General features: G+C 38.9%; 1 long non-coding RNA gene across 1 annotated transcript; it reads right to left on the bottom strand.

The window, feature by feature from the left end:
* Window positions 1-4,295: 4,295 nt before the first annotated feature.
* On the bottom strand, window positions 4,296-18,266 carry LOC115646184. The gene is made up of 4 exons (XR_003998963.1): window positions 18,150-18,266; window positions 15,465-15,570; window positions 4,683-4,879; window positions 4,296-4,383 (listed from the first exon to the last, which is right to left on the bottom strand). It is a non-coding gene; the product is annotated as an uncharacterized LOC115646184 (long non-coding RNA).
* Between the last annotated feature and the right edge of the window lie 419 nt (window positions 18,267-18,685).

The following is an 18,685-nucleotide window of genomic DNA, read 5'->3' as shown; positions in this document are numbered from 1 at the left end:
CTAAAATCTATTTGTATTTAACATATTTATTTTTTAAATATCCATAACATTTTTATGAGATTTGTACATAAAGCAAAATCAGCTGTTACAACAAAAGGCATCTTGACACTTAATGTATTCAACATCTTGATCAAAATTTTCATTTTGTTTATTTTTAAGATAAAGCAATAATCTTTGTACACTGTATTAAAATTTATATTTCATGTAGTGGGATACATAATGAATACCATTACAAATACAAAAATAAAACTGCATTTATTAGGAAAAAATTCACACAGGGCCAGATTTCATGTGTAAAATTTGTGTGCATTTTGTGTGTAACCAATTTATGCAGTGATTCTCTGAATATCATCCACTTATGCGATTTTGGTGGAGATCCAGCTATAAATTTAACACTACCCTTCCCCCCATAGAGCACAACCAGTCTTGTTCCAGCCTAGATTATGAATTTTGTTTCAGATTCCCACGTGTACAGCACTACTCAAATAACATTCTGATGACTGGCAAGAATAAAAGTGAACATCTCATGACTTTAACTGGAGTCTTGCACAGAGGAAAAGATTATGCTGTGAGATGTTTTAAGAACAAATGCAACAAGGAGTCCGGTGGCACCTTAAAGACTAACAGATTTATTTGGGCATAACTTTTGTGAGTAAGAAACCTCATTTCTTCAGTTTTTTACCCACAAAAACTTATGCCCAAATAAATCTGTTAGTCTTTATGGTACCACCGGACTCCTTGTTGTTTTTGTGGATACAGACTAACACGCTACCCCCTGATACTTAAGAACAAATGCAAACTTGTCTAGGACTTCCCACAGTAATTGGGGCATGTGATTCTCACAAAGCACCAGCTAGGCCACTGAAGACCATAGTTTCCAAAACAGTAAACACAGGGGTCTTTTCTTCAAGCACTGCACACTCTAGCCCAATCCTTAAAGTTGACAATGTGACTAGTCCCAATACTGCAAATGTGGCTGTTCACATGATTAAAGAATGATTATGGATGAGATTTTCCAAAAGTGATGGGTGAGTTAGTTGTCTCTGGTTTTGACTCTCAGAGGGGGTTGCTCATCACTTTCTGAAAAGCAAGCCTCCTTTAAAGTCTCTCAAGTGGGCATCCAATAATCAAGGCACTCAAATCAGTTGTGATTTTTGAGAATCTGAGCTTACGTGTTTTGCTAGATCTGGCTAAAGTGCTCAGGACCTTGTAGGGTCAAGTTCACCGATTCCAAGTGCATGATTTTCTGAGTATATGGATGGCCTTATCCACTATCTGTCTATGGTACTAAGGCCTCTCCAGGATAAGGAAAAATCTAGACCTGGCCAGATGGGTGTGACTAGAGTTGGGCCTATTGCATCTTAAAGCATCTCATAATCTTCCACAATGGCCTCACATATATACTGAACAAGAGACATGACAGAATAGATGCTTGTGGAGTAGATTCAAGAGAGCCCTCAGGGCAGAAAGGCAATGTCTCATTACTACTACTTAACAATAAATTTCTGAAGATACATCATACTCATTTTTCCAAAGGGAAATTTTGTTGTCAATTTATTGCTCTGAAAATATAAGTACTGTAAGTGGAACAGAGCTATCTTGAATATAGACCCTTCTGTTCTTCACTTAAGATAGCTTAATCATTTTGATATTTTTTTTAAAGTTTTAAAAAAACAAAAGATAAAAAATTCTAGGGGTTTGGGAAGGCAAAGTGGTTTAGTGTGATAAACATTTACCTGTGAGAATGGATGGAAGCCTGGCTTAAGTTATGAGTGTTTGTGGTCTTTAACCTTGTTTTATGTTGATATTATTATTATTATTTTCTGGGTTCCAGAGGGAGTAAAGATACTTATTTTGTGTAACATGGTTGATATCCCTTCTCAAAACTGTCCTAAAATAAAACTTTTGGCCTGTGCAGCTTCAGGGTAAGCAGTTGCACGTGTACTTATACAGCCAACTCACAGGTGTTTAGTTTTGTATTTGCTAGCAAACAAGGAAAGGGAAGGATGGGAGGGGGGAATCACCTATAGCTGATAGACAGTGAGAACGAGAGTTGTGCATGATACTAATAACCCTCCTCCACAACAGGCTCAGGGGCTAAGCCAAAGCCAGATCCCTGCAGTTCTAATAGAATGCTGTTCTTCCGGAAGTGTTAATTCGCTGGACAGTTCCCAAGTGACCCTGGACATAACAACAGCAGCAGGAGGAGTGGTATCAGGCCCCTCAGCACTGCTGATGTTATAAATCCAGCAGATCCTAGTTGAGAAGGATCTATGAAAGTGGTTGTGCCCAACTTTTTCCTTTGTGACACCCTCTTTTTCTGATTCTGCTTAAAGTAATTCTGCTTTAGCCTCTGAACTTTATTCAGCTTTGAAATAAAAACACTGCCTCATCTATTCACTCTCTGATTGCACTTAAACAATATATATATCTCCAAATTAAAACAAAATACTTAATGTGCTTCAGACACACAACAATAAATAAATACATCTCAAACCACAAATGCCCAGTTTTGCCCAAAAAGTCAGGATGGCCAGGACAGGGCTTAAAAAAGGGACTGTCCTGGCCAAAATGGGACATATGGTCACCCTACCCCAAGCTGGCAAAGGAGCTGTTTAATTTTCAGAATATGAGCATACCCTTAAACGTGGCTAATGGGTTTGTCTCTGTGATAATTATAATGCCTGGCAGAAGGGCCATGGAAGGCCAAAAAGACACAGGACAGGAAGCAGTGAACAATACACAAACAATACATAGGCGGATAGCTTTTCTCATCAAGCAACTTCCATTAGTTAATAAATACATTAAAGAAGAAATACATAAAAAGGAAAAGGGCTAAGTTTGCTGAGTAAATTATTCTTTCATGAATTGTTCACTCAGATATAGTAACAAGGCATCACTGGGATTCTGGGACTGCATTCACTCTGGTCAATGTATAGAATATATACATATACACACGTATTTTTTACATTGTGCTTCAGCAAACTGAAGGTATTCATTTACTGACTGGCAAATGATATACAGCAGCTATGTATTTGTTTTAGTTAAATTATTAATTCTGAGGGGAAAAATCAGTTTTGAAAATCTGTATGCATATTGTGTTTTTAAAAAGCAGTATCTTTAAAATCTCAGTACAGTATTATTGTTTAATTAAAGATAAAGTTTGAAAAATATTTAATGGCTCTTACATCTATCTGTTTTCCTCCTAGGTACCCAAACTCATGTCCTGATGCTGCTGCTCCATGGGAGGGAGATGGAAGCTATCTTTGTCTTAGCACTTTAATTAAATATAGGCAGTGCTTTCAGGAAAGCAGAACCAGGAAGGCAGCAGAGGCGGGCAGGGAGTTCTGGATTAAAAACATCCCCCACATTTAATTAACAGGATCTTCCAATGTGCCAAGCCCCCATCTCCTCCTACCGTGGAGTTGTAACTTCAGTAGTTCAGGGACCTTGGAAAACCAAGGAAATAGCTGAATCAATATTTAAAACGTGTAAAAAAAAGATTTATTAAATAAATAAATTAAAAAGCACCCAACATTTCAAAACAACTCCTTAATATTAATGTATCCCTGTGAATAGAAAGATCCAGGGTTCAGTTAATAGTCATCCTCTGTCAGGTGTTTTTAACCTAAGCAGACATTATTTTAAAGATCACTTGTATATTCCCTAGTGAGCCTGAAGGTGGAGATGGAGGGGAAAGACTCCCTATTAGATGGGCTGGAACTTTCCTTCTTAGGCACTTATCTCTGAGCCTAAAGGAATAAGAAATAGCTCAAACAAACTCTTCTCCGGTTACTTGATTTCAGCACATTTGTGACCTAGATAAGATCATTATCTAACAGCTGGGAGTTAAGTTAAAGTTACATAGTTGTTTTAAATAGGAAAAAATAGTTATAATGTAATATAATCGGTGTTTGTGAAATTGCTGTGGCATCTTTCTTTGGCTCTGAGCCTGAAGGCATAAAGGGCTGTTTTAAAGAAATTATTCAACAGGTCAGATAAAGTGACTGTTTTAAATTACAAAGCTTGAGCAGTGGCATAGCTGGCGAAATGGCTTAATATCCCCCAAAGTATTTTTTTTTTAACAGCAAGGGTAATCAGCCATTGGAACTTACCTAGTGATATTCTGGCTTCTCCATCACATGAAGTTTTAAAATCAAAACTGGATGTCTTTCGAAAACCTTAGACAGAAGTTACAGACCTAACACAGGAACCACTGGGGAAGTTCTATGGCCTGTGTTATGCAGGAAGTCAGACTGGTCACAGTGGTCCTTGTGGCCTTGGAATTGATGAATCTTTGATTTATTGGAAGATAACTGCACATGCTGGAAGCTTCTTCAGCCAATCAAGTCACAGATTTCATCATGTACATGTTATCCATATCTGCATAGAGAAAGTATCAGAGGGGTAGCAGTGTTAGTCTGGATCTGTAGAAGCAGCAAAGAGTTCTGTGGCACCTTATAGACTAACAGACGTTTTGGAGCATGAGCTATCGTGGGTGAATACCCACTTCGTCAGATGCACATTTGATGAAGTGGGTATTCACCCACGAAAGCTCATGCTCTAAAACGTCTGTTAGTCTATAAGGTGCCACAGGACTCTTTGCTGCTTGCATAGAGAAAGGGATTTTACCAGTGTCTATCCCTCCCCCAGCTTTCCACACAGAAGGGGATGTCTCTCACATCAGCTGCAAGGTCAAGTCTCCTTCTCCCTGGACTCCACAAAGAATCCTTCTCTGGGTCTCGGACCCACAAGTGAGATGCGGGTAGACTGGGCAGAGGCCAGTTTTCTCCTGCTAGGTTGCATTAACTTCTCCACGGCACTCCATCATCACTGTGGAATCACGGTGGCATCTTCACTGTGGGTCTCAGAGGCAGCCCTGGCAAAGAGTGGGGAAAATGCTTGCACTCTGACTTAATTGGAACCATGCTTCCAAGAAGCTAGAGGGAAAATAGGAGAACCTATGGCCTATGTGGATGCACAGGCCTTCACGCTCAGTCCCTAAGCAGATCTCCCAGGATCTGAATTCTGGAGTCAGACTTACCTATTCTGTGTGTAGTTGTTGGCAAACCCAATCCCTCGATGCAACAAACTGGGCATAACTGCACAAAGAAAATCTCATTTCCCTCCTCTCTGTCCCTTCCTGCCATTTTATCCACATTAAAAGGTGATCTGGATCTTTAATATTAGACAAAGGTAGGTTTGTATTTTTGGTTAGTACCATGGGAGTCCCATTCCATATTTACAGTATTTTAACATCTCCTGTTTGCCCAGAGTGTTGATATGATTCAGAATTGTATTCCCCAGAATCCTTTATTTGGGGATTTCCCCATCAAGACTCCAGCATTACAAAGAAAGTACTCAGTGCCCTTGGATATCTCTTGGTGTATTAAAATGATTTATTTACACTGGTTGAAACTATAGTAAAGAACAAAATTGTCAGACATATAGATGAACATAATTTGTTGGGGAATAGTCAACATGATTTTTGTAAAGGGAAAATCATACTTCACCAATCTACTAGAATTCTTTGAGGGGGGTCAACAAGCATGTGGACAAGGGTGATCCAGTGGATATAGTGTATTTATATTTTCAGAAAACCTTTGACAAGGTTCCTCACCAAAGGCTCTTAAGCAAAGTAAGCTGTCATGGGATAACAGAGAAGGTTCTCTTATGGATTGGTAACTGGTTAAAAGATAGGAAACAAAAGGTAGGAATAAATGACCATTTTTTTCAGAATTGAAAGAGATAAATAGTGGTGTCCCCCAGAGTTGTGTACTGGGCCCAGTCCTATACAACATATTCATTCATAAATGATCTGGAAAAAGGGGTAAACAATGAGGTAGAAAAATTTGCAGATGATAGAAAACTACTCAAGTTAAGTTCCAAGCAGACTGCGAAGACCTAAAAAAGGATTTCTCAAAGCTGGGTGAGTGGGCAACAAAATGGCAGATTAAATTCAATGTTGATAAATGCACAGTAATGCACATTGGAAAACATAATACCAACTATATATATAAAATGATGGGGTCAAAATTAGCTGTTACCACTCAAGAAATAGATCTTGGAGTCATTGTAGATAGTTCTCTGAAAAGATCCACTCAATGTGCAGCAGCAGTGAAAAAAGTAAACAGAATGTTGGGAATCATTAAGAAAGGGATAGATAATAAGACAGAAAATATCATATTGTCTCTATATAAATCATGCTACCGTCCACATCTTGAATACTGTGTGCAGATGTGTTTGCCCCATCTCAAAAAAGAGATATTGGACTTGGAAAAGGTTCAGAAAAGGGCAACAAAAATGATTAGAGGTATAGAATGGCTGCCGTATGAGGAGAGATTAATAAGACTGGGACTTTTCATCTTGGAAAAGAGACAACTAAGGGGATATGATAGAGGTCTACAAAATCGTGACTGGCATGGAGAAAGTAAATAAGGAAGTGTTATTTACTCCTTCTCATAACACAAGAACGAGGGGCCACCAAATGAAATTAATAGGCAGCAGGTTTAAAACAAAAGGAAGTATTTTTTCACACAATGCACAGTCAACCTGTGGAACTCCTTGCCAGATGATGTTGTGAAGGCCAAAACCATAAGAGGGTTCAAAAAAGAACTAGATAAATTCATGTTCTTTAATGTCTATTAATGGCTATTAGCCAGGATGAGCAGGGATGGTGTCTCTAGCCTCTGTTTGCCAGAAGCTGGGAATGAGCAACAGGGATGGATCACTTGATGATTATCTGTTCTGTTCACTGCCTCTAGGGCACCTGGCATTGGCCACTGTTGGAAATGGCCAATGCCACCCATATGGCCCCACAGTATGCCAACATTTTTATGGCTGACTTAGAACAACGCTTCCTCAGCTCTCTTCCCCTAATGCCCCTGCTCTACTTGTGCTACATTGATTATATCTTCATCATCTGGATCCATGGAAAAGAAGCCCTTGAGGAATTCCACCATGATTTCAACAATTTCCACTCCACCATTAGCATTAGCCTGGACCATTCCACACACGAGATCCACTTCCTGGACACTACAATGCTAATAAAAAATGGTCACATAAACATCACCTTATACTGGAAACCTACTGACCGCTATACTTACCTACATGCTCATACCACACTATCTATTGTCTACAGCCAAGCTCTACAATTCAGTCGCATTTTCTCCAACCTCTCAGACAAACACTTACAAGATCTCTATCAAGCATTCTTACACCTGCTGAAGTGAAGAAACAGATTGACAGAGCCAGAAGAGTACCCAGAAGTCACCTACTACAGGACAGATCCATCAAAGAAAGTAACAGAACGCCACTAGCCGTCACCTTCAGCCCCCAACTAAAACCTCTCCAGAGCATCATCAAGGATCTACAACCTATCCTGAAGGATGATCCATCACTCTCACAGATCTTGGGAGACAGGCCAGTCCTTGCTTACAGACAGCCCCCCAACCTGAAGCAAATACTCACCAGCAACCACAGACCACACAACAAAAACACTAACCCAGGAACCTATCCTTGCAAGAAAGCCCATTGCCAACTCTGTCCACATATCTATTCAGGGGACACCATCATAGGACCTAATCACATCAGGCACATTATCAGAGGCTCGTTCACCTGCACATCTACCAATATGATATATGCTATCATGTGCCAGCAATGTCCCTCTGCCATGTACATTGGCCAAACTGGACAGTCTCTACGTAAAAGAATAAATGGGCACAAATCAGACATCAAGAATTATAACATTCAAAACCAGTCGGAGAACACTTCAATCTCCCTGGTCACTCAATTACAGACCTAAAAGTCGCAATATTACAACAAAAAACTTCAAAACAGACTCCAAAGAGAGACTGCTGAATTGGAATTAATTTGCAAAAAGGACACCATAAATTAGGCTTGAATAAAGACTGGGAGTGGATGGGTCATTACACAAAGTAAAACTATTTCCCCAGGTTTATTTCCTCCCCTACTGTTCCTCACAACTTCTTGTTAAATGCTGCAAATGGACCATTTTGAATACCATGACAAAAAGTTTTTTTCTCTCCTGCTGGTAATAGCTCACCTTAACTGATCAGTCTCGTTAGAGCATGTATGGTAACACCCATTGTTTCATGTTGTATTTTGCATTGCATGCATCTGATGAAGTGGGCTTATCTCAAATAAGCTTATGCTCAAATAAATGTGTCAGTCTCTAAGGTGTTACAAGTACTCCTGTTCTTTTTGTGGATACAGACTAACACGGCTGCTACTCTGAAACCTGTTGGAAGACAGGATACTGGGCTAGATGAATCTTTGCTCTGACCCAGTATGGCTTTTACTCTGTTCTTATGTCAATTAAGATCCAGAGTGACCTGCTTGTCCCATCATGTAAGAATGTTCAGCAGACGGGACAGCATCAAGGGACAATACAGGTAGCACTAAGACACTTCTCCCATGCTCATCTTAAATCAACTAGTTCCTTCATTGAGATTCTTGTATCAACCAGAAGTAACTACTGAAGCCCATGGGCCTGATTCTGATCTAAATTACATTAAAATAAATCTGAAGTAACTCTTCTGAAGTTATTATGAGTCAATGGAATTATTTGGAATTGATCTTGGGGTGATGGAGAGCAGGTTCTGGCTCCATTCATTTCAATTGAAGTTACTAACGTGACTTGAGTAAGCAATCAAATCACGCCTGCTTCCTCATACAGACTAGAGTAGAGGAACCCTTGGAACACCTATTTGAAATAAGGCTAAAATTATAAGATAGGGAAACCTGACACTATGCCAAACTCCACCCAAATTCTCGTACATGTGATTAGAACAGGTTTTTTACATGGATTGAATGCACTTCTCCTTCCATGAGAAGACACGTATATTCGCCTACTGAAACAAAGCAGAATAAGTCCCTATATCTGTACCTGGCATTGGAATACTGAATTGGAACATAAGTGTTTCCCAGCAATATATATTGAACAAACATAAGAAATATGGGGACTTAATATGTAACAAAAAGAGAATTTATAAAAAACAGACATAACAAGCCAAAGTTAATTCATCACAACTTTCACATAAGCCTTTGTTGGGCAGTTGGCCAGGCCCATCACATTATCTGTTTGACTCACTGAGTCACTCTAGCTAATAGAATTTTGCCCCATGTTTGTTGTTGCCATGGCAATGCAATATTATCAGGCATGTCATGTTCACAGATCAGTAGCAGCAGCACTGCTGCAGACACACAACAGCTTTCAGCCTTTGACCATAAACAGGAATTCACTCCACAGTCAGTCTGTCAAAAAGGAAGTCGGCTGTGGTGAAGAAGCACTAGTGCCAGTACTACTAGACTTTTCCTTTTTCCTTTGTCAGTGCACTGCTATTATCATTAAAATAACTTTGAATCGTCATGAATTCATTCATTCACAAACATTGTCAAAGAAGGTGCAATAATTCAAGAGAATCCAGAGGGTCAAAGAGAGGACTAGTTTTAAATCTGTGCCTATTGAACCTGGAAATGACATAGTCTGTTAGATATAATCTTATTCTTACCATAGCAAATCAAGCTGTGTTGACTGGCACCAATGTCCAAGTCAATTCAGAGCCATGAAAGGTTACTGGGAGTAAAGAGGTCATATCCTTTGTGGTATTGCTTTGAGAAATAAACTTAGGCATGTGTGGGAATATTTTACAAAGAATAGCTTTTTCGCTAAAAGTGAAAAACAAATCCTGTCAGGAATCTATAGAGACTGCAATATTTTCTGTTATAGCTATATTCAGTTTTTAAACCAGAGGTATAATTAGTAAGCTTTTTCCCCCCAATATTTGAAAAGTTTAACCAAGGCATAGGTATTCCACAGTACATTTTAATTACTTTGCAAAGAAAATTGTGAAATGCATTTCCAAAAAAAGCAGTTTGAAACTGACAATATGCTCAGGCTTGGGATTTGTAATGATTTTCTTTTCTTTTCTTTCTTTCTTTCTTTTTTTTTTTTTTTTTGCAGAATACATATATCCAGATAAAAATGGGAAATTTTAAGGGACATTGTAGATCTCTTGGGATTGATGGGTTTGATTCTCCTCATGTTTACACCAGTTTTATTCCAAGCGTAACTCCATTGACTCCAAGTGAGTTACTTCTGATTTACAGGGATTTGAAAGGAGAAACAAGACCCATGAGTTTAGAATACGAGAGAGAACTTTTAAAGTACTTCATTTTCTGAATGAATGACAGGGAAAATCCTTTTATCTTTTGTCATTGCAGATGCTCCAAAATGTTGCAGATGAGCTATACAGGCACTGTGCGGCCCTACTCAAAGTCTGGAAATAATTTAAATATCAGTGTAAAAATATGGGTACTGATTCTGCTCATATTTAAACTAGTTTTCCAGTGGTGTAACTATTAATTTCAGAGCTGTTACTTCTGATTTACAACAGAGTAAGTGCTAGAAAAAACAGGCTCATTCTGCTAAATTCCAATCGCCATCATTTCAGTGTAAATCTGGAGTTACGTCACTGAAGTCAATGAAGTTACCATGGATTTACACCAGTGTAACTGAAAGAAGGTTTTGGCCATGGTGTTTAAAAATGGATTATAGGTCTGAGGTGCTGAGTTGTGGCTGAGTAGTATTAAGCACAGCTCAAAGGGTGCCAGCTTGGCTCAAAACCACCTTTCTGCTTCACAGGACAAGTATACAGCTGGTGTAAATCAGTGAAGTTACATTATCTTCAGTGGAGCTACCCTGATTTATACCAGCTGATCTCATCAGTCCTGATTCTAATATTAGGATCCTGAGCCTCTAACCTTCTACAATGGTGCAAAAGGGTCTATAAAACCACCTTTGTAGGAAACCTGGGGCCTGGCTGCAGGAGGGGATGTGGTCAGACTGTTGCACAGCCCCAAGGATACTGTAGCTTGTGCTGGGGGATTGTACCATCATCTGTTAATCAGGGAAGAACAAAGGGGACATAGAGCCATTAAGACCACCGTCACCCCCTTTCACATCTTGTGTCAAGGGCAGCTTGGCGGAATGCAACGACTGGAACTTATATTGCTTTAATAGTCATTCCGTGTGCGGTTGCTGGGTGGTGGTGGTGTCCAGTGATATACAGGAAGTCACATTAGGTGATGTAGTGGCCACTTCTGTAGTTAAATTCTATGACTTAGAATCCATTTGCTCTAATAAAGTTACTCCTGATTTACTCTAGTGTAACTGAGATCAGAATAAGGCACAGTGCATGAAAAGTATTTTGGGGAAGATATTCCATATTAAGGCAGAGAACCATGTTGCTTTGTTAAACAAGTGGGGAGATTTTCACAGTCACAAATGGGGGTAGAGTATTTGATAATCTTCTAAAACAATAGTGGAGAATGTACATTTGCATGGGAGTGTGAGGAGAGAGGAGAAATAGAGACTCTTCTGTCTACACACTAAAGTTGTGCTGGCTGAACCAAATCAGTTTAAAAATGGATGCAGTCAAATCAGTGCAACTCTCTTGTGTGAACAGCCTTCATTCAATTTCAGAGTGTCTGACACCAATTTACCCGAAGCTGATTTCTTGGATACAAGAGGGCTGCCCAAATTCATCTATATCAGATTTTAGACCAATTTAGTTAAATCAATGCAACTCTGGTGTGTAGATGACAAAGACAGAGATAGAGATACTCTGCACTGGTACAAGCCATGGACAAATTGGCAGTGACCTGTATCACCACATCCTAGGGCAGAGGCTGCTCTGTGTAATAAGAAATACAGCAAAATTCCACCTTTCTGCAGCTACATTGTAGCTTATCACATCAAGCCAGAAAAGGTTAAAGAATTTGTTGACATTTTAAAAAAAATTGTTTGCAATGTCATAAACAGATAGCTAAGGGTTAATGTCTCTTTCACCTGAAAAAAAAAAAAAGTAACCTGAAGCACCTGACCAGAGGACCAATCAGAAAACTGAATTTTTTCAACTCTGGGTGGAGGAAAGTTTGTGTCTGAGTTCTTTGTCTTCTGCCTGTATGCTCTCTCGGATGAGAAGTTTTTCTATTTCCCGCTTTCTAATCTTTTGTTTCCCAGTTGTGAGTACCAAAGATCAGATAGGGATTTATATGTTCTTTTGTATTTACATGTCTATAATTGCTGAAGTGCTTTGAATTGTATTCTTTTTGAATAAGGCTGTTTATTCATATTTCTTTTAAGCAATTGACCCTGTATTTGTCACCTTAATACAGAGAGACCATTTGTATGTATTTTTCTTTCTTTTTCTATAAAGCTTTCTTTTAAGACCTGTTGGAGTTTTTCTTTAGTGGGGAACTTCAGGGAATTGGGTCTGCAGCTCACCAGGGAATTGGTGGGAGGAAGAAGTCAGGGGGAGGTCTGTGTGTGTTAGATTTACTAGCCTGATTTTGCATTCCCTCTGGGTGAAGAGGAAAGTGCTTTTGTTTCCAGGACTGGAATTTCAGAGGGTGGACTCCCTCTGCTTAGATTCATGGAGGTTGCTTCTGTGTATCTCTCCAGGAGCACCTGGAGGGGGGAAGGGAAAAGATTTATTTCCCTTTGTTGTGAGACTCAAGGGATTTGGGTCTGGGGGTCCCCAGGGAAGGTTTTTGGGGGGACCAGAGTGCCCCAAAACACTCTAATGTTTTGGGTGGTGGCAGCAGTACCAGGTCCAAGCTGGTAACTAAGCTTGGAGGTTTTCATGCTAACCCCCATATTTTGGACTCTAAGGTCCAAATCTGGGACTAGGTTATGACAAATCCATTATTTTTTTCTTGATAATTCATGTTCCAAAGAGGAAATTTAGATCCCATATACCATTAAATTTGGTATATTTGCTCTAACATTAAGCAAAACTGCAACATTAATTGTATTCCAAACACCTGTAGTTTAAAATCTTTGAATTAGAGTGAAGCTTTGCATATGTAGTTTAATAGAAAAGTTTTTATGATGTATGTGAGTGGAATTCTTTGTTTTCACTCAAAGGGAACATGTTCATTTTGAAACAGAAAAATGAGGTTGAGAAGTATTGTTCTTTCCGCAAATGAGTAAGCACACTGGGAAGGGAGTTCTTATGTGTTAATGTTACATGAAACTTTTGTGAAGATTAATTTAGTTGAAAGAGTCTGTAATGTTCTATGGAGTCTGGAATCCGAAATATGATAGGTAATGTAGTCAATAAGAATAGTTTACCTTCATTTGTATGCTATACTTTCTATCCTGCACCTCTATTTCCTGTTAGGTTCATCTTGACAGAAAATTATTTTGCAGTCCCTGAAGACTGAGCACTGTGAAATAAATTTTAGCTCTTGCCAAAGCATTACAGTACTTGATCTTGTGCATAATATCTTGTGTTAACAAAAGGGAACCAAATTGATAAAAGGGCTTGATAGCAAATGCACATTTTTGTGTTTTTGCAACTGAGCTTAGTACTAATATTTTGTGTAAATTACCAAAAGCAGTTAAACATGGTGATCTTTCTAGACTTGCAGTTGAAACAAAGTATTATTTATTTATAGGCTTTACCATGGCACTCAAGACTGTATGTGTTTGAGCACTGTCAGTAAGGTCATCTCTTAATTAACAACTTAAATTTAAAAAAGGAAAGAAAAACCTTCAAAAACACTCTTAAGTAAATCCAGAAAACTTCAGTTCCAATTAACTTAAAAAGAGAAAGCAATCTTTAAAGAATCTTTAGTTAAATACAAAAGTTCACCTTTAAAGCTTACTTATAGTTAAATAATGAAACAATTAACTGATTAACTGTTACCTGGAATCATTTTTCTTCTATCTCTGAAGTCAGAGGTCATTAAGAAAGTATCCTGGAGAGTAAAAACTGAAATCTGAGGTCAACCTGCAGTTTCGTTCTTGGAAGTCTGATTGTACTGAGATATTCAGATGGCTTAAGTTAAAGTTTAGCATCTGGTATGACAAAAAGTGATTGGTTGCTACTCAAACTGACCTAAGTCAAACTAATTAACATATGGGGTGAAATTCTGGCCTCACTGAACTAAATGGCAGAACTCCCTTTGACTTCAATAGGGCAAGGTTTCATCCATTCTGTATAACCACTTGAGCCATTACAGTGCCCTATTGTAATCATAATGGAACAGTCCCTCGTCCTGCCAGGTACGGAGTACTCATGTCAACATGACAGGTTGCCAGAAGGGAGCTGAGGGAGATATTTTTGGGGAAATAAGGTAGAGGGAAGTGTGAAAGGTTTAGAAGCAGAGGTCTTTGGAAAGACTGGGGCCGAATTTAAAATCTTTGGAGAAAAGAAAGGGTTCAGAGGTTGACCGAAGGATGGAAAAGAATGATGGAGAACTGAAAACAGAAAAATGGGACCTTGGAAATGCTTTGGGGTGGTGGTAGTAAATAAACCTTGGAAGCAGACAGACAGAATTGGAGGGAAAAGGAATATGTGAGCATTCCATTATCATTCTATGTGTAGGTTGATAATTTGAAATTCCTTACACTTTATTAGGTAAAGCTATCACACAATTATAGTAAAGTTTTTGTTCAGTGTTCTGAACTACTTTTTAACATTCACAGTAGCACATCTAAATAAATCATCTCACTTTTAATGAAAATTGCTGTGATGTCAGTCTGAGCTTTGTTTCAAATGTTCACGTTAGTTCTTCAGTCAATGAACAAGGCAATATTTTCAAATACATTAAAATGAGGATATGTTCAGCTGATATGATAATGATAGTCCAGTTATGTCTAACACATATTTATCCACATTCTCTAAATCAGTCAACACAGTGACATTTCTAAAGCTAGATATAACAGTTTTAAAATTGGATGGTGTAGTGCTCCATATACAATATTACCACCCACAAATGCTGGCCCAGAGCCTGCACTGATGTTGAACAAACCCGAAAGTTGGACTGTCCTGCTTTATTCGTATAGCCATTGGAATCCAGCAAGGTAATGCAGGTTGGTCACATTTCACATATGGGCATCACAGGGAGATATGATTCTGAAAGATGGGTAACTGGTTAGACCTAGTTCCAAGTTCTGTTGGGCAACTGCTGCTGCTGACTTTGGAACCAACAATGATGATTCCATGTCAAGTACCTAGAAAGCTACTAAATGGAAATGGATCGACTCAGAGAGGTTTCGAGCAGGTAATACCTCTTTCCATCTTCCAAAAACTCCATCTTGCCTGTTGAAAAAATAAATACAGATTTCCCAGAAAACTCCTTCATCCTCTTCTTCCCTGAAAAGGTTTGTCAATCTCCTCCTCAGAGTAAACCTATCTCTCCCTTTAAATTGCTTTCCTATCACCACATTTCATCTTGTCCCTCTCCTTGTCAATCTCCTCCTCAGAGTAAACCTATCTCTCCCTTTAAATTGCTTTCCTATCACCACATTTCATCTTGTCCCTCATCCATAGCTGCCAACTCCATGACTTACTGGATTCGTGTTGGTTTGGAAAAGGAATGGCTGGAGTGGCAGCCTCCCAGTTGGACAGAAGATAATGGATGCAGGTTACCTCCAGTTTGGAAGAAGGACAGACAGTATCAGACTCCTCTTTTCCTCACTTCAGTCCCCATTTCATGTCTAGTGCATCAGTTGCAGGTCAGGTTGTGTGGTTTGTTCTAAGGAGAGAAGAGCCCCCATGAAGCCTGTCTATTCCCTCAGTTCTCCTGGGCTGGCAGCCAGAGCTACACTTTGCGTGAGGAGCAAAGAGTGAACTTCTTGTGCTGTGTGATAGCAATAATGCCCACCAGTGGATGCTCATGTGCTATCTTTGTTAAAAGCAGAAGTAGACTAGACTGCTACACTTGCTCTGTAGGTAGTGACTGCTTTGGCACTACCAGCTCATTAATGCATATAACACCCATAGATATGGTGAATCTCACTTCACCCAATGAGTATTTCCAGATAAATACTTCATCAGCCATCTGTGCACTTCAGGCCGAGGTTGCTACCAACTTGGGCCAGATTTGATCCAATGAACAAGAGGTGAACGCTCACATATTCCATTACTAACTCCTTGAGTTATCCCATCCCCTACCAAAGATGCATTTAAAGCAATACTTACTGAACAATCTTTTTACCTTCATAAATGCTCTGACCTTTCTCTATTTTGTAAAATATTCTCAAGTGTGGCTTACTGTACATTGATTTTAATAAGCATTCTCTACAGACCAATGTGTATAATGTTGGAAATTGTGTAATACAATTTTCTGCTACTGAAATGCTATAGAAAATTGCACATTTTATACAGACATATGCCACATCAATAATACAGTTTTTATATCTTATTTGTAGCTATTGATCTCAACAACATAATGAAAAATTGATTGCAATGAACTGCACTACTTCTTAAGTGTAAGTTCAATGTCAAATTATTTTATCTATGCTTCCCAATTATAGATGAAACTTATACATTTATATATGTTTGCTTTAACCAAACTCTGGATCAGTAAATTAGATATGACAAGAATCCACTGAGTCAATAGAAATCTTGTTGCTCTCGCTAAAATATTATTCCAAAATTAAATACCGTAGTTCCACTTCTTCGTTATAAAGAGAATTAGAGTCTCTATATGTGGTATCACCTTCCTTGGCAATTTAACAATTTGAAATAAGGTCTTAAATCTTCAGGGGATATGGGCACAGAAAGAATTTCATTATATGGGAAACTACTGAAATTCATGCACTGAACCTGGAGCCCACATGGCACTGTAAACAAGGAGAAGCATATTCTTTTGTTATCTCTTGAGACCTTATTATTTTGGGGTGGGTGGGGAATTAGTGGTTGGGAAAACCTTCTGTTACTAGAACTGACACAGTGTGAGAATGGCTTACATATTTATTCAGCAATATCAACCATAAAGCCCAGTTTCTAAACTCATAAAGATGGGTTGACTTAGTACGATAGTTCCTATATATTGTCTCTCCTATCATACCTGTGAGCCACGTACACACAGAGTGTTTGGAAACTCAGACTACTTTTCTGTAGGTGAGGCATAAGAAGAAGAGATTCCATGAGGGGAGACAGTGGTGCCACTTGTTAAATTCTACTTTTTGTGGAGCTTAAAAGTAGAAATGCTCATGTTTGAAGCCTCATATGGAACTGCTGCTAAAAAAACAACAACAAAAACCATGCAGGAAATGCTGTAGGATCTCACCAAACCTCATGTAATCAATCCATAGAGTTAATCATCCACACAGAAAATGTCTACTTCCTGCCACCCTCTCAGTAAAGATCCATGGGTGAAATCTAGGACCCATTAAAGTGATGAGAGTTTTGCTATTTCACTCCATGTTGCTAAGTTTTCATGCTTTGTGCAAACTACACTAGAGAAAATGTACTAGTGTGGTGTGAAATATTATGGTAATGATTATGGCTGGACCTTAATTGTCCATATACATATAAACAAAGTACAGCTTGTGATGCATTAGCATTGCTTGGTGCACTACTTGCTAATTCACAAAAGTCAGTAATTCTAAATAGGTTTACCATAATTAGTGTGGGGATTTTGCAATATCCAATGTGGATATTAGTGTGAATGTGCATCAGGGAGTTTCTTTGGTGTATTGGACGGTACAGTGTGTTGGTTACTTGGCATCAGACTCCCTGTCCCCAGTTTCTGGATGGGAAAAGAGTGGGTATGATCTAGTGTTCAGAACCTTCTCTGTGGCCTTTGGCAAAATCTCTCTGCCTCAACCTGTAAAATAGGGATAATAATATTTGTGTACTGTATAGAGGTGTTATAACGGTTAGTTGGTTAGGGTCAGAATGTGACTGTCTGAAGCATAAACGTGCAAAGACAAAAACTATGTTCACTTTGGAGCATCAACAACCAGACACAGCTGTAGCCACTGAGCTCCCCTGAGTACAAGGACCATATAAGTATCTTGTTCACAATGTTACTTGTTTATCTAAAGATGATCAAATTAAAGGCTAGCAGGGCATTTTCACCCTCCACTGTACCATGGAGGATGGATACTGGGGGAGTACATGCTGAATCTTATAACAGGATGACACTGGCAGAGAGAATGTTTTTTCCATTGAAGGGAGATTCAGGAAACACTGTGTCTATGCTTTGTGGAGCTCCCAGGTGGCGAGGAGGCTGGGGTGGTACACCTTTGCCCTACCCCCAATGCACCTGAAAGGCATAACTGATCCTTTATTATTTACTTAGGTTTTGAAGATGAAAAGCCTTACCTTAGACCTTATTCCATCCCATGATTTGCTGCACGTTGGGCTACCCACATTTGCCATCCTTGCCTGTCAACTGCCCTTCTCTCCAAATCTCTCCATTCCATGTTGAGGTGCTTGAAAGTGAAAAGCAATACATATTATTTCAATACCCACGTTCTCTATTGTTTCAGTCTATTTGTTTGAGGATGAATAAAGTTGCATAACTTTACAATTCATTTCAAGACATCCTGAAGCAAAATGTCTTCTCAATTTGCATATTTCATGACTGCATTTTAAAACACAGCCCACATAGCAACTTAAAAGCTATGCAAATCTTCAAAAAGGGATACTCTTCCAATCAGACAAATATTATTATTATTATTATTACTCACGGGCAATCAGGAGGATTAGAGCATGAGGTGGGCTTAATGGACACACAGTAGCATGAGTGGGAATGTATCTTCTCAACACCCTTACACTCATGTGCAGCCTCCCTAGACCTTGAATTTAGATGCACAGGAAAAAGAAAGTACTGTGCACCTGATATTTCTCTCTCTAAT

This window comes from Gopherus evgoodei, chromosome 1 (assembly GCF_007399415.2).
Source record: "Gopherus evgoodei ecotype Sinaloan lineage chromosome 1, rGopEvg1_v1.p, whole genome shotgun sequence".
Taxonomy (NCBI): Eukaryota; Metazoa; Chordata; order Testudines; family Testudinidae; genus Gopherus; species Gopherus evgoodei.
This window is presented reverse-complemented; position numbering and strand designations above follow the sequence as displayed.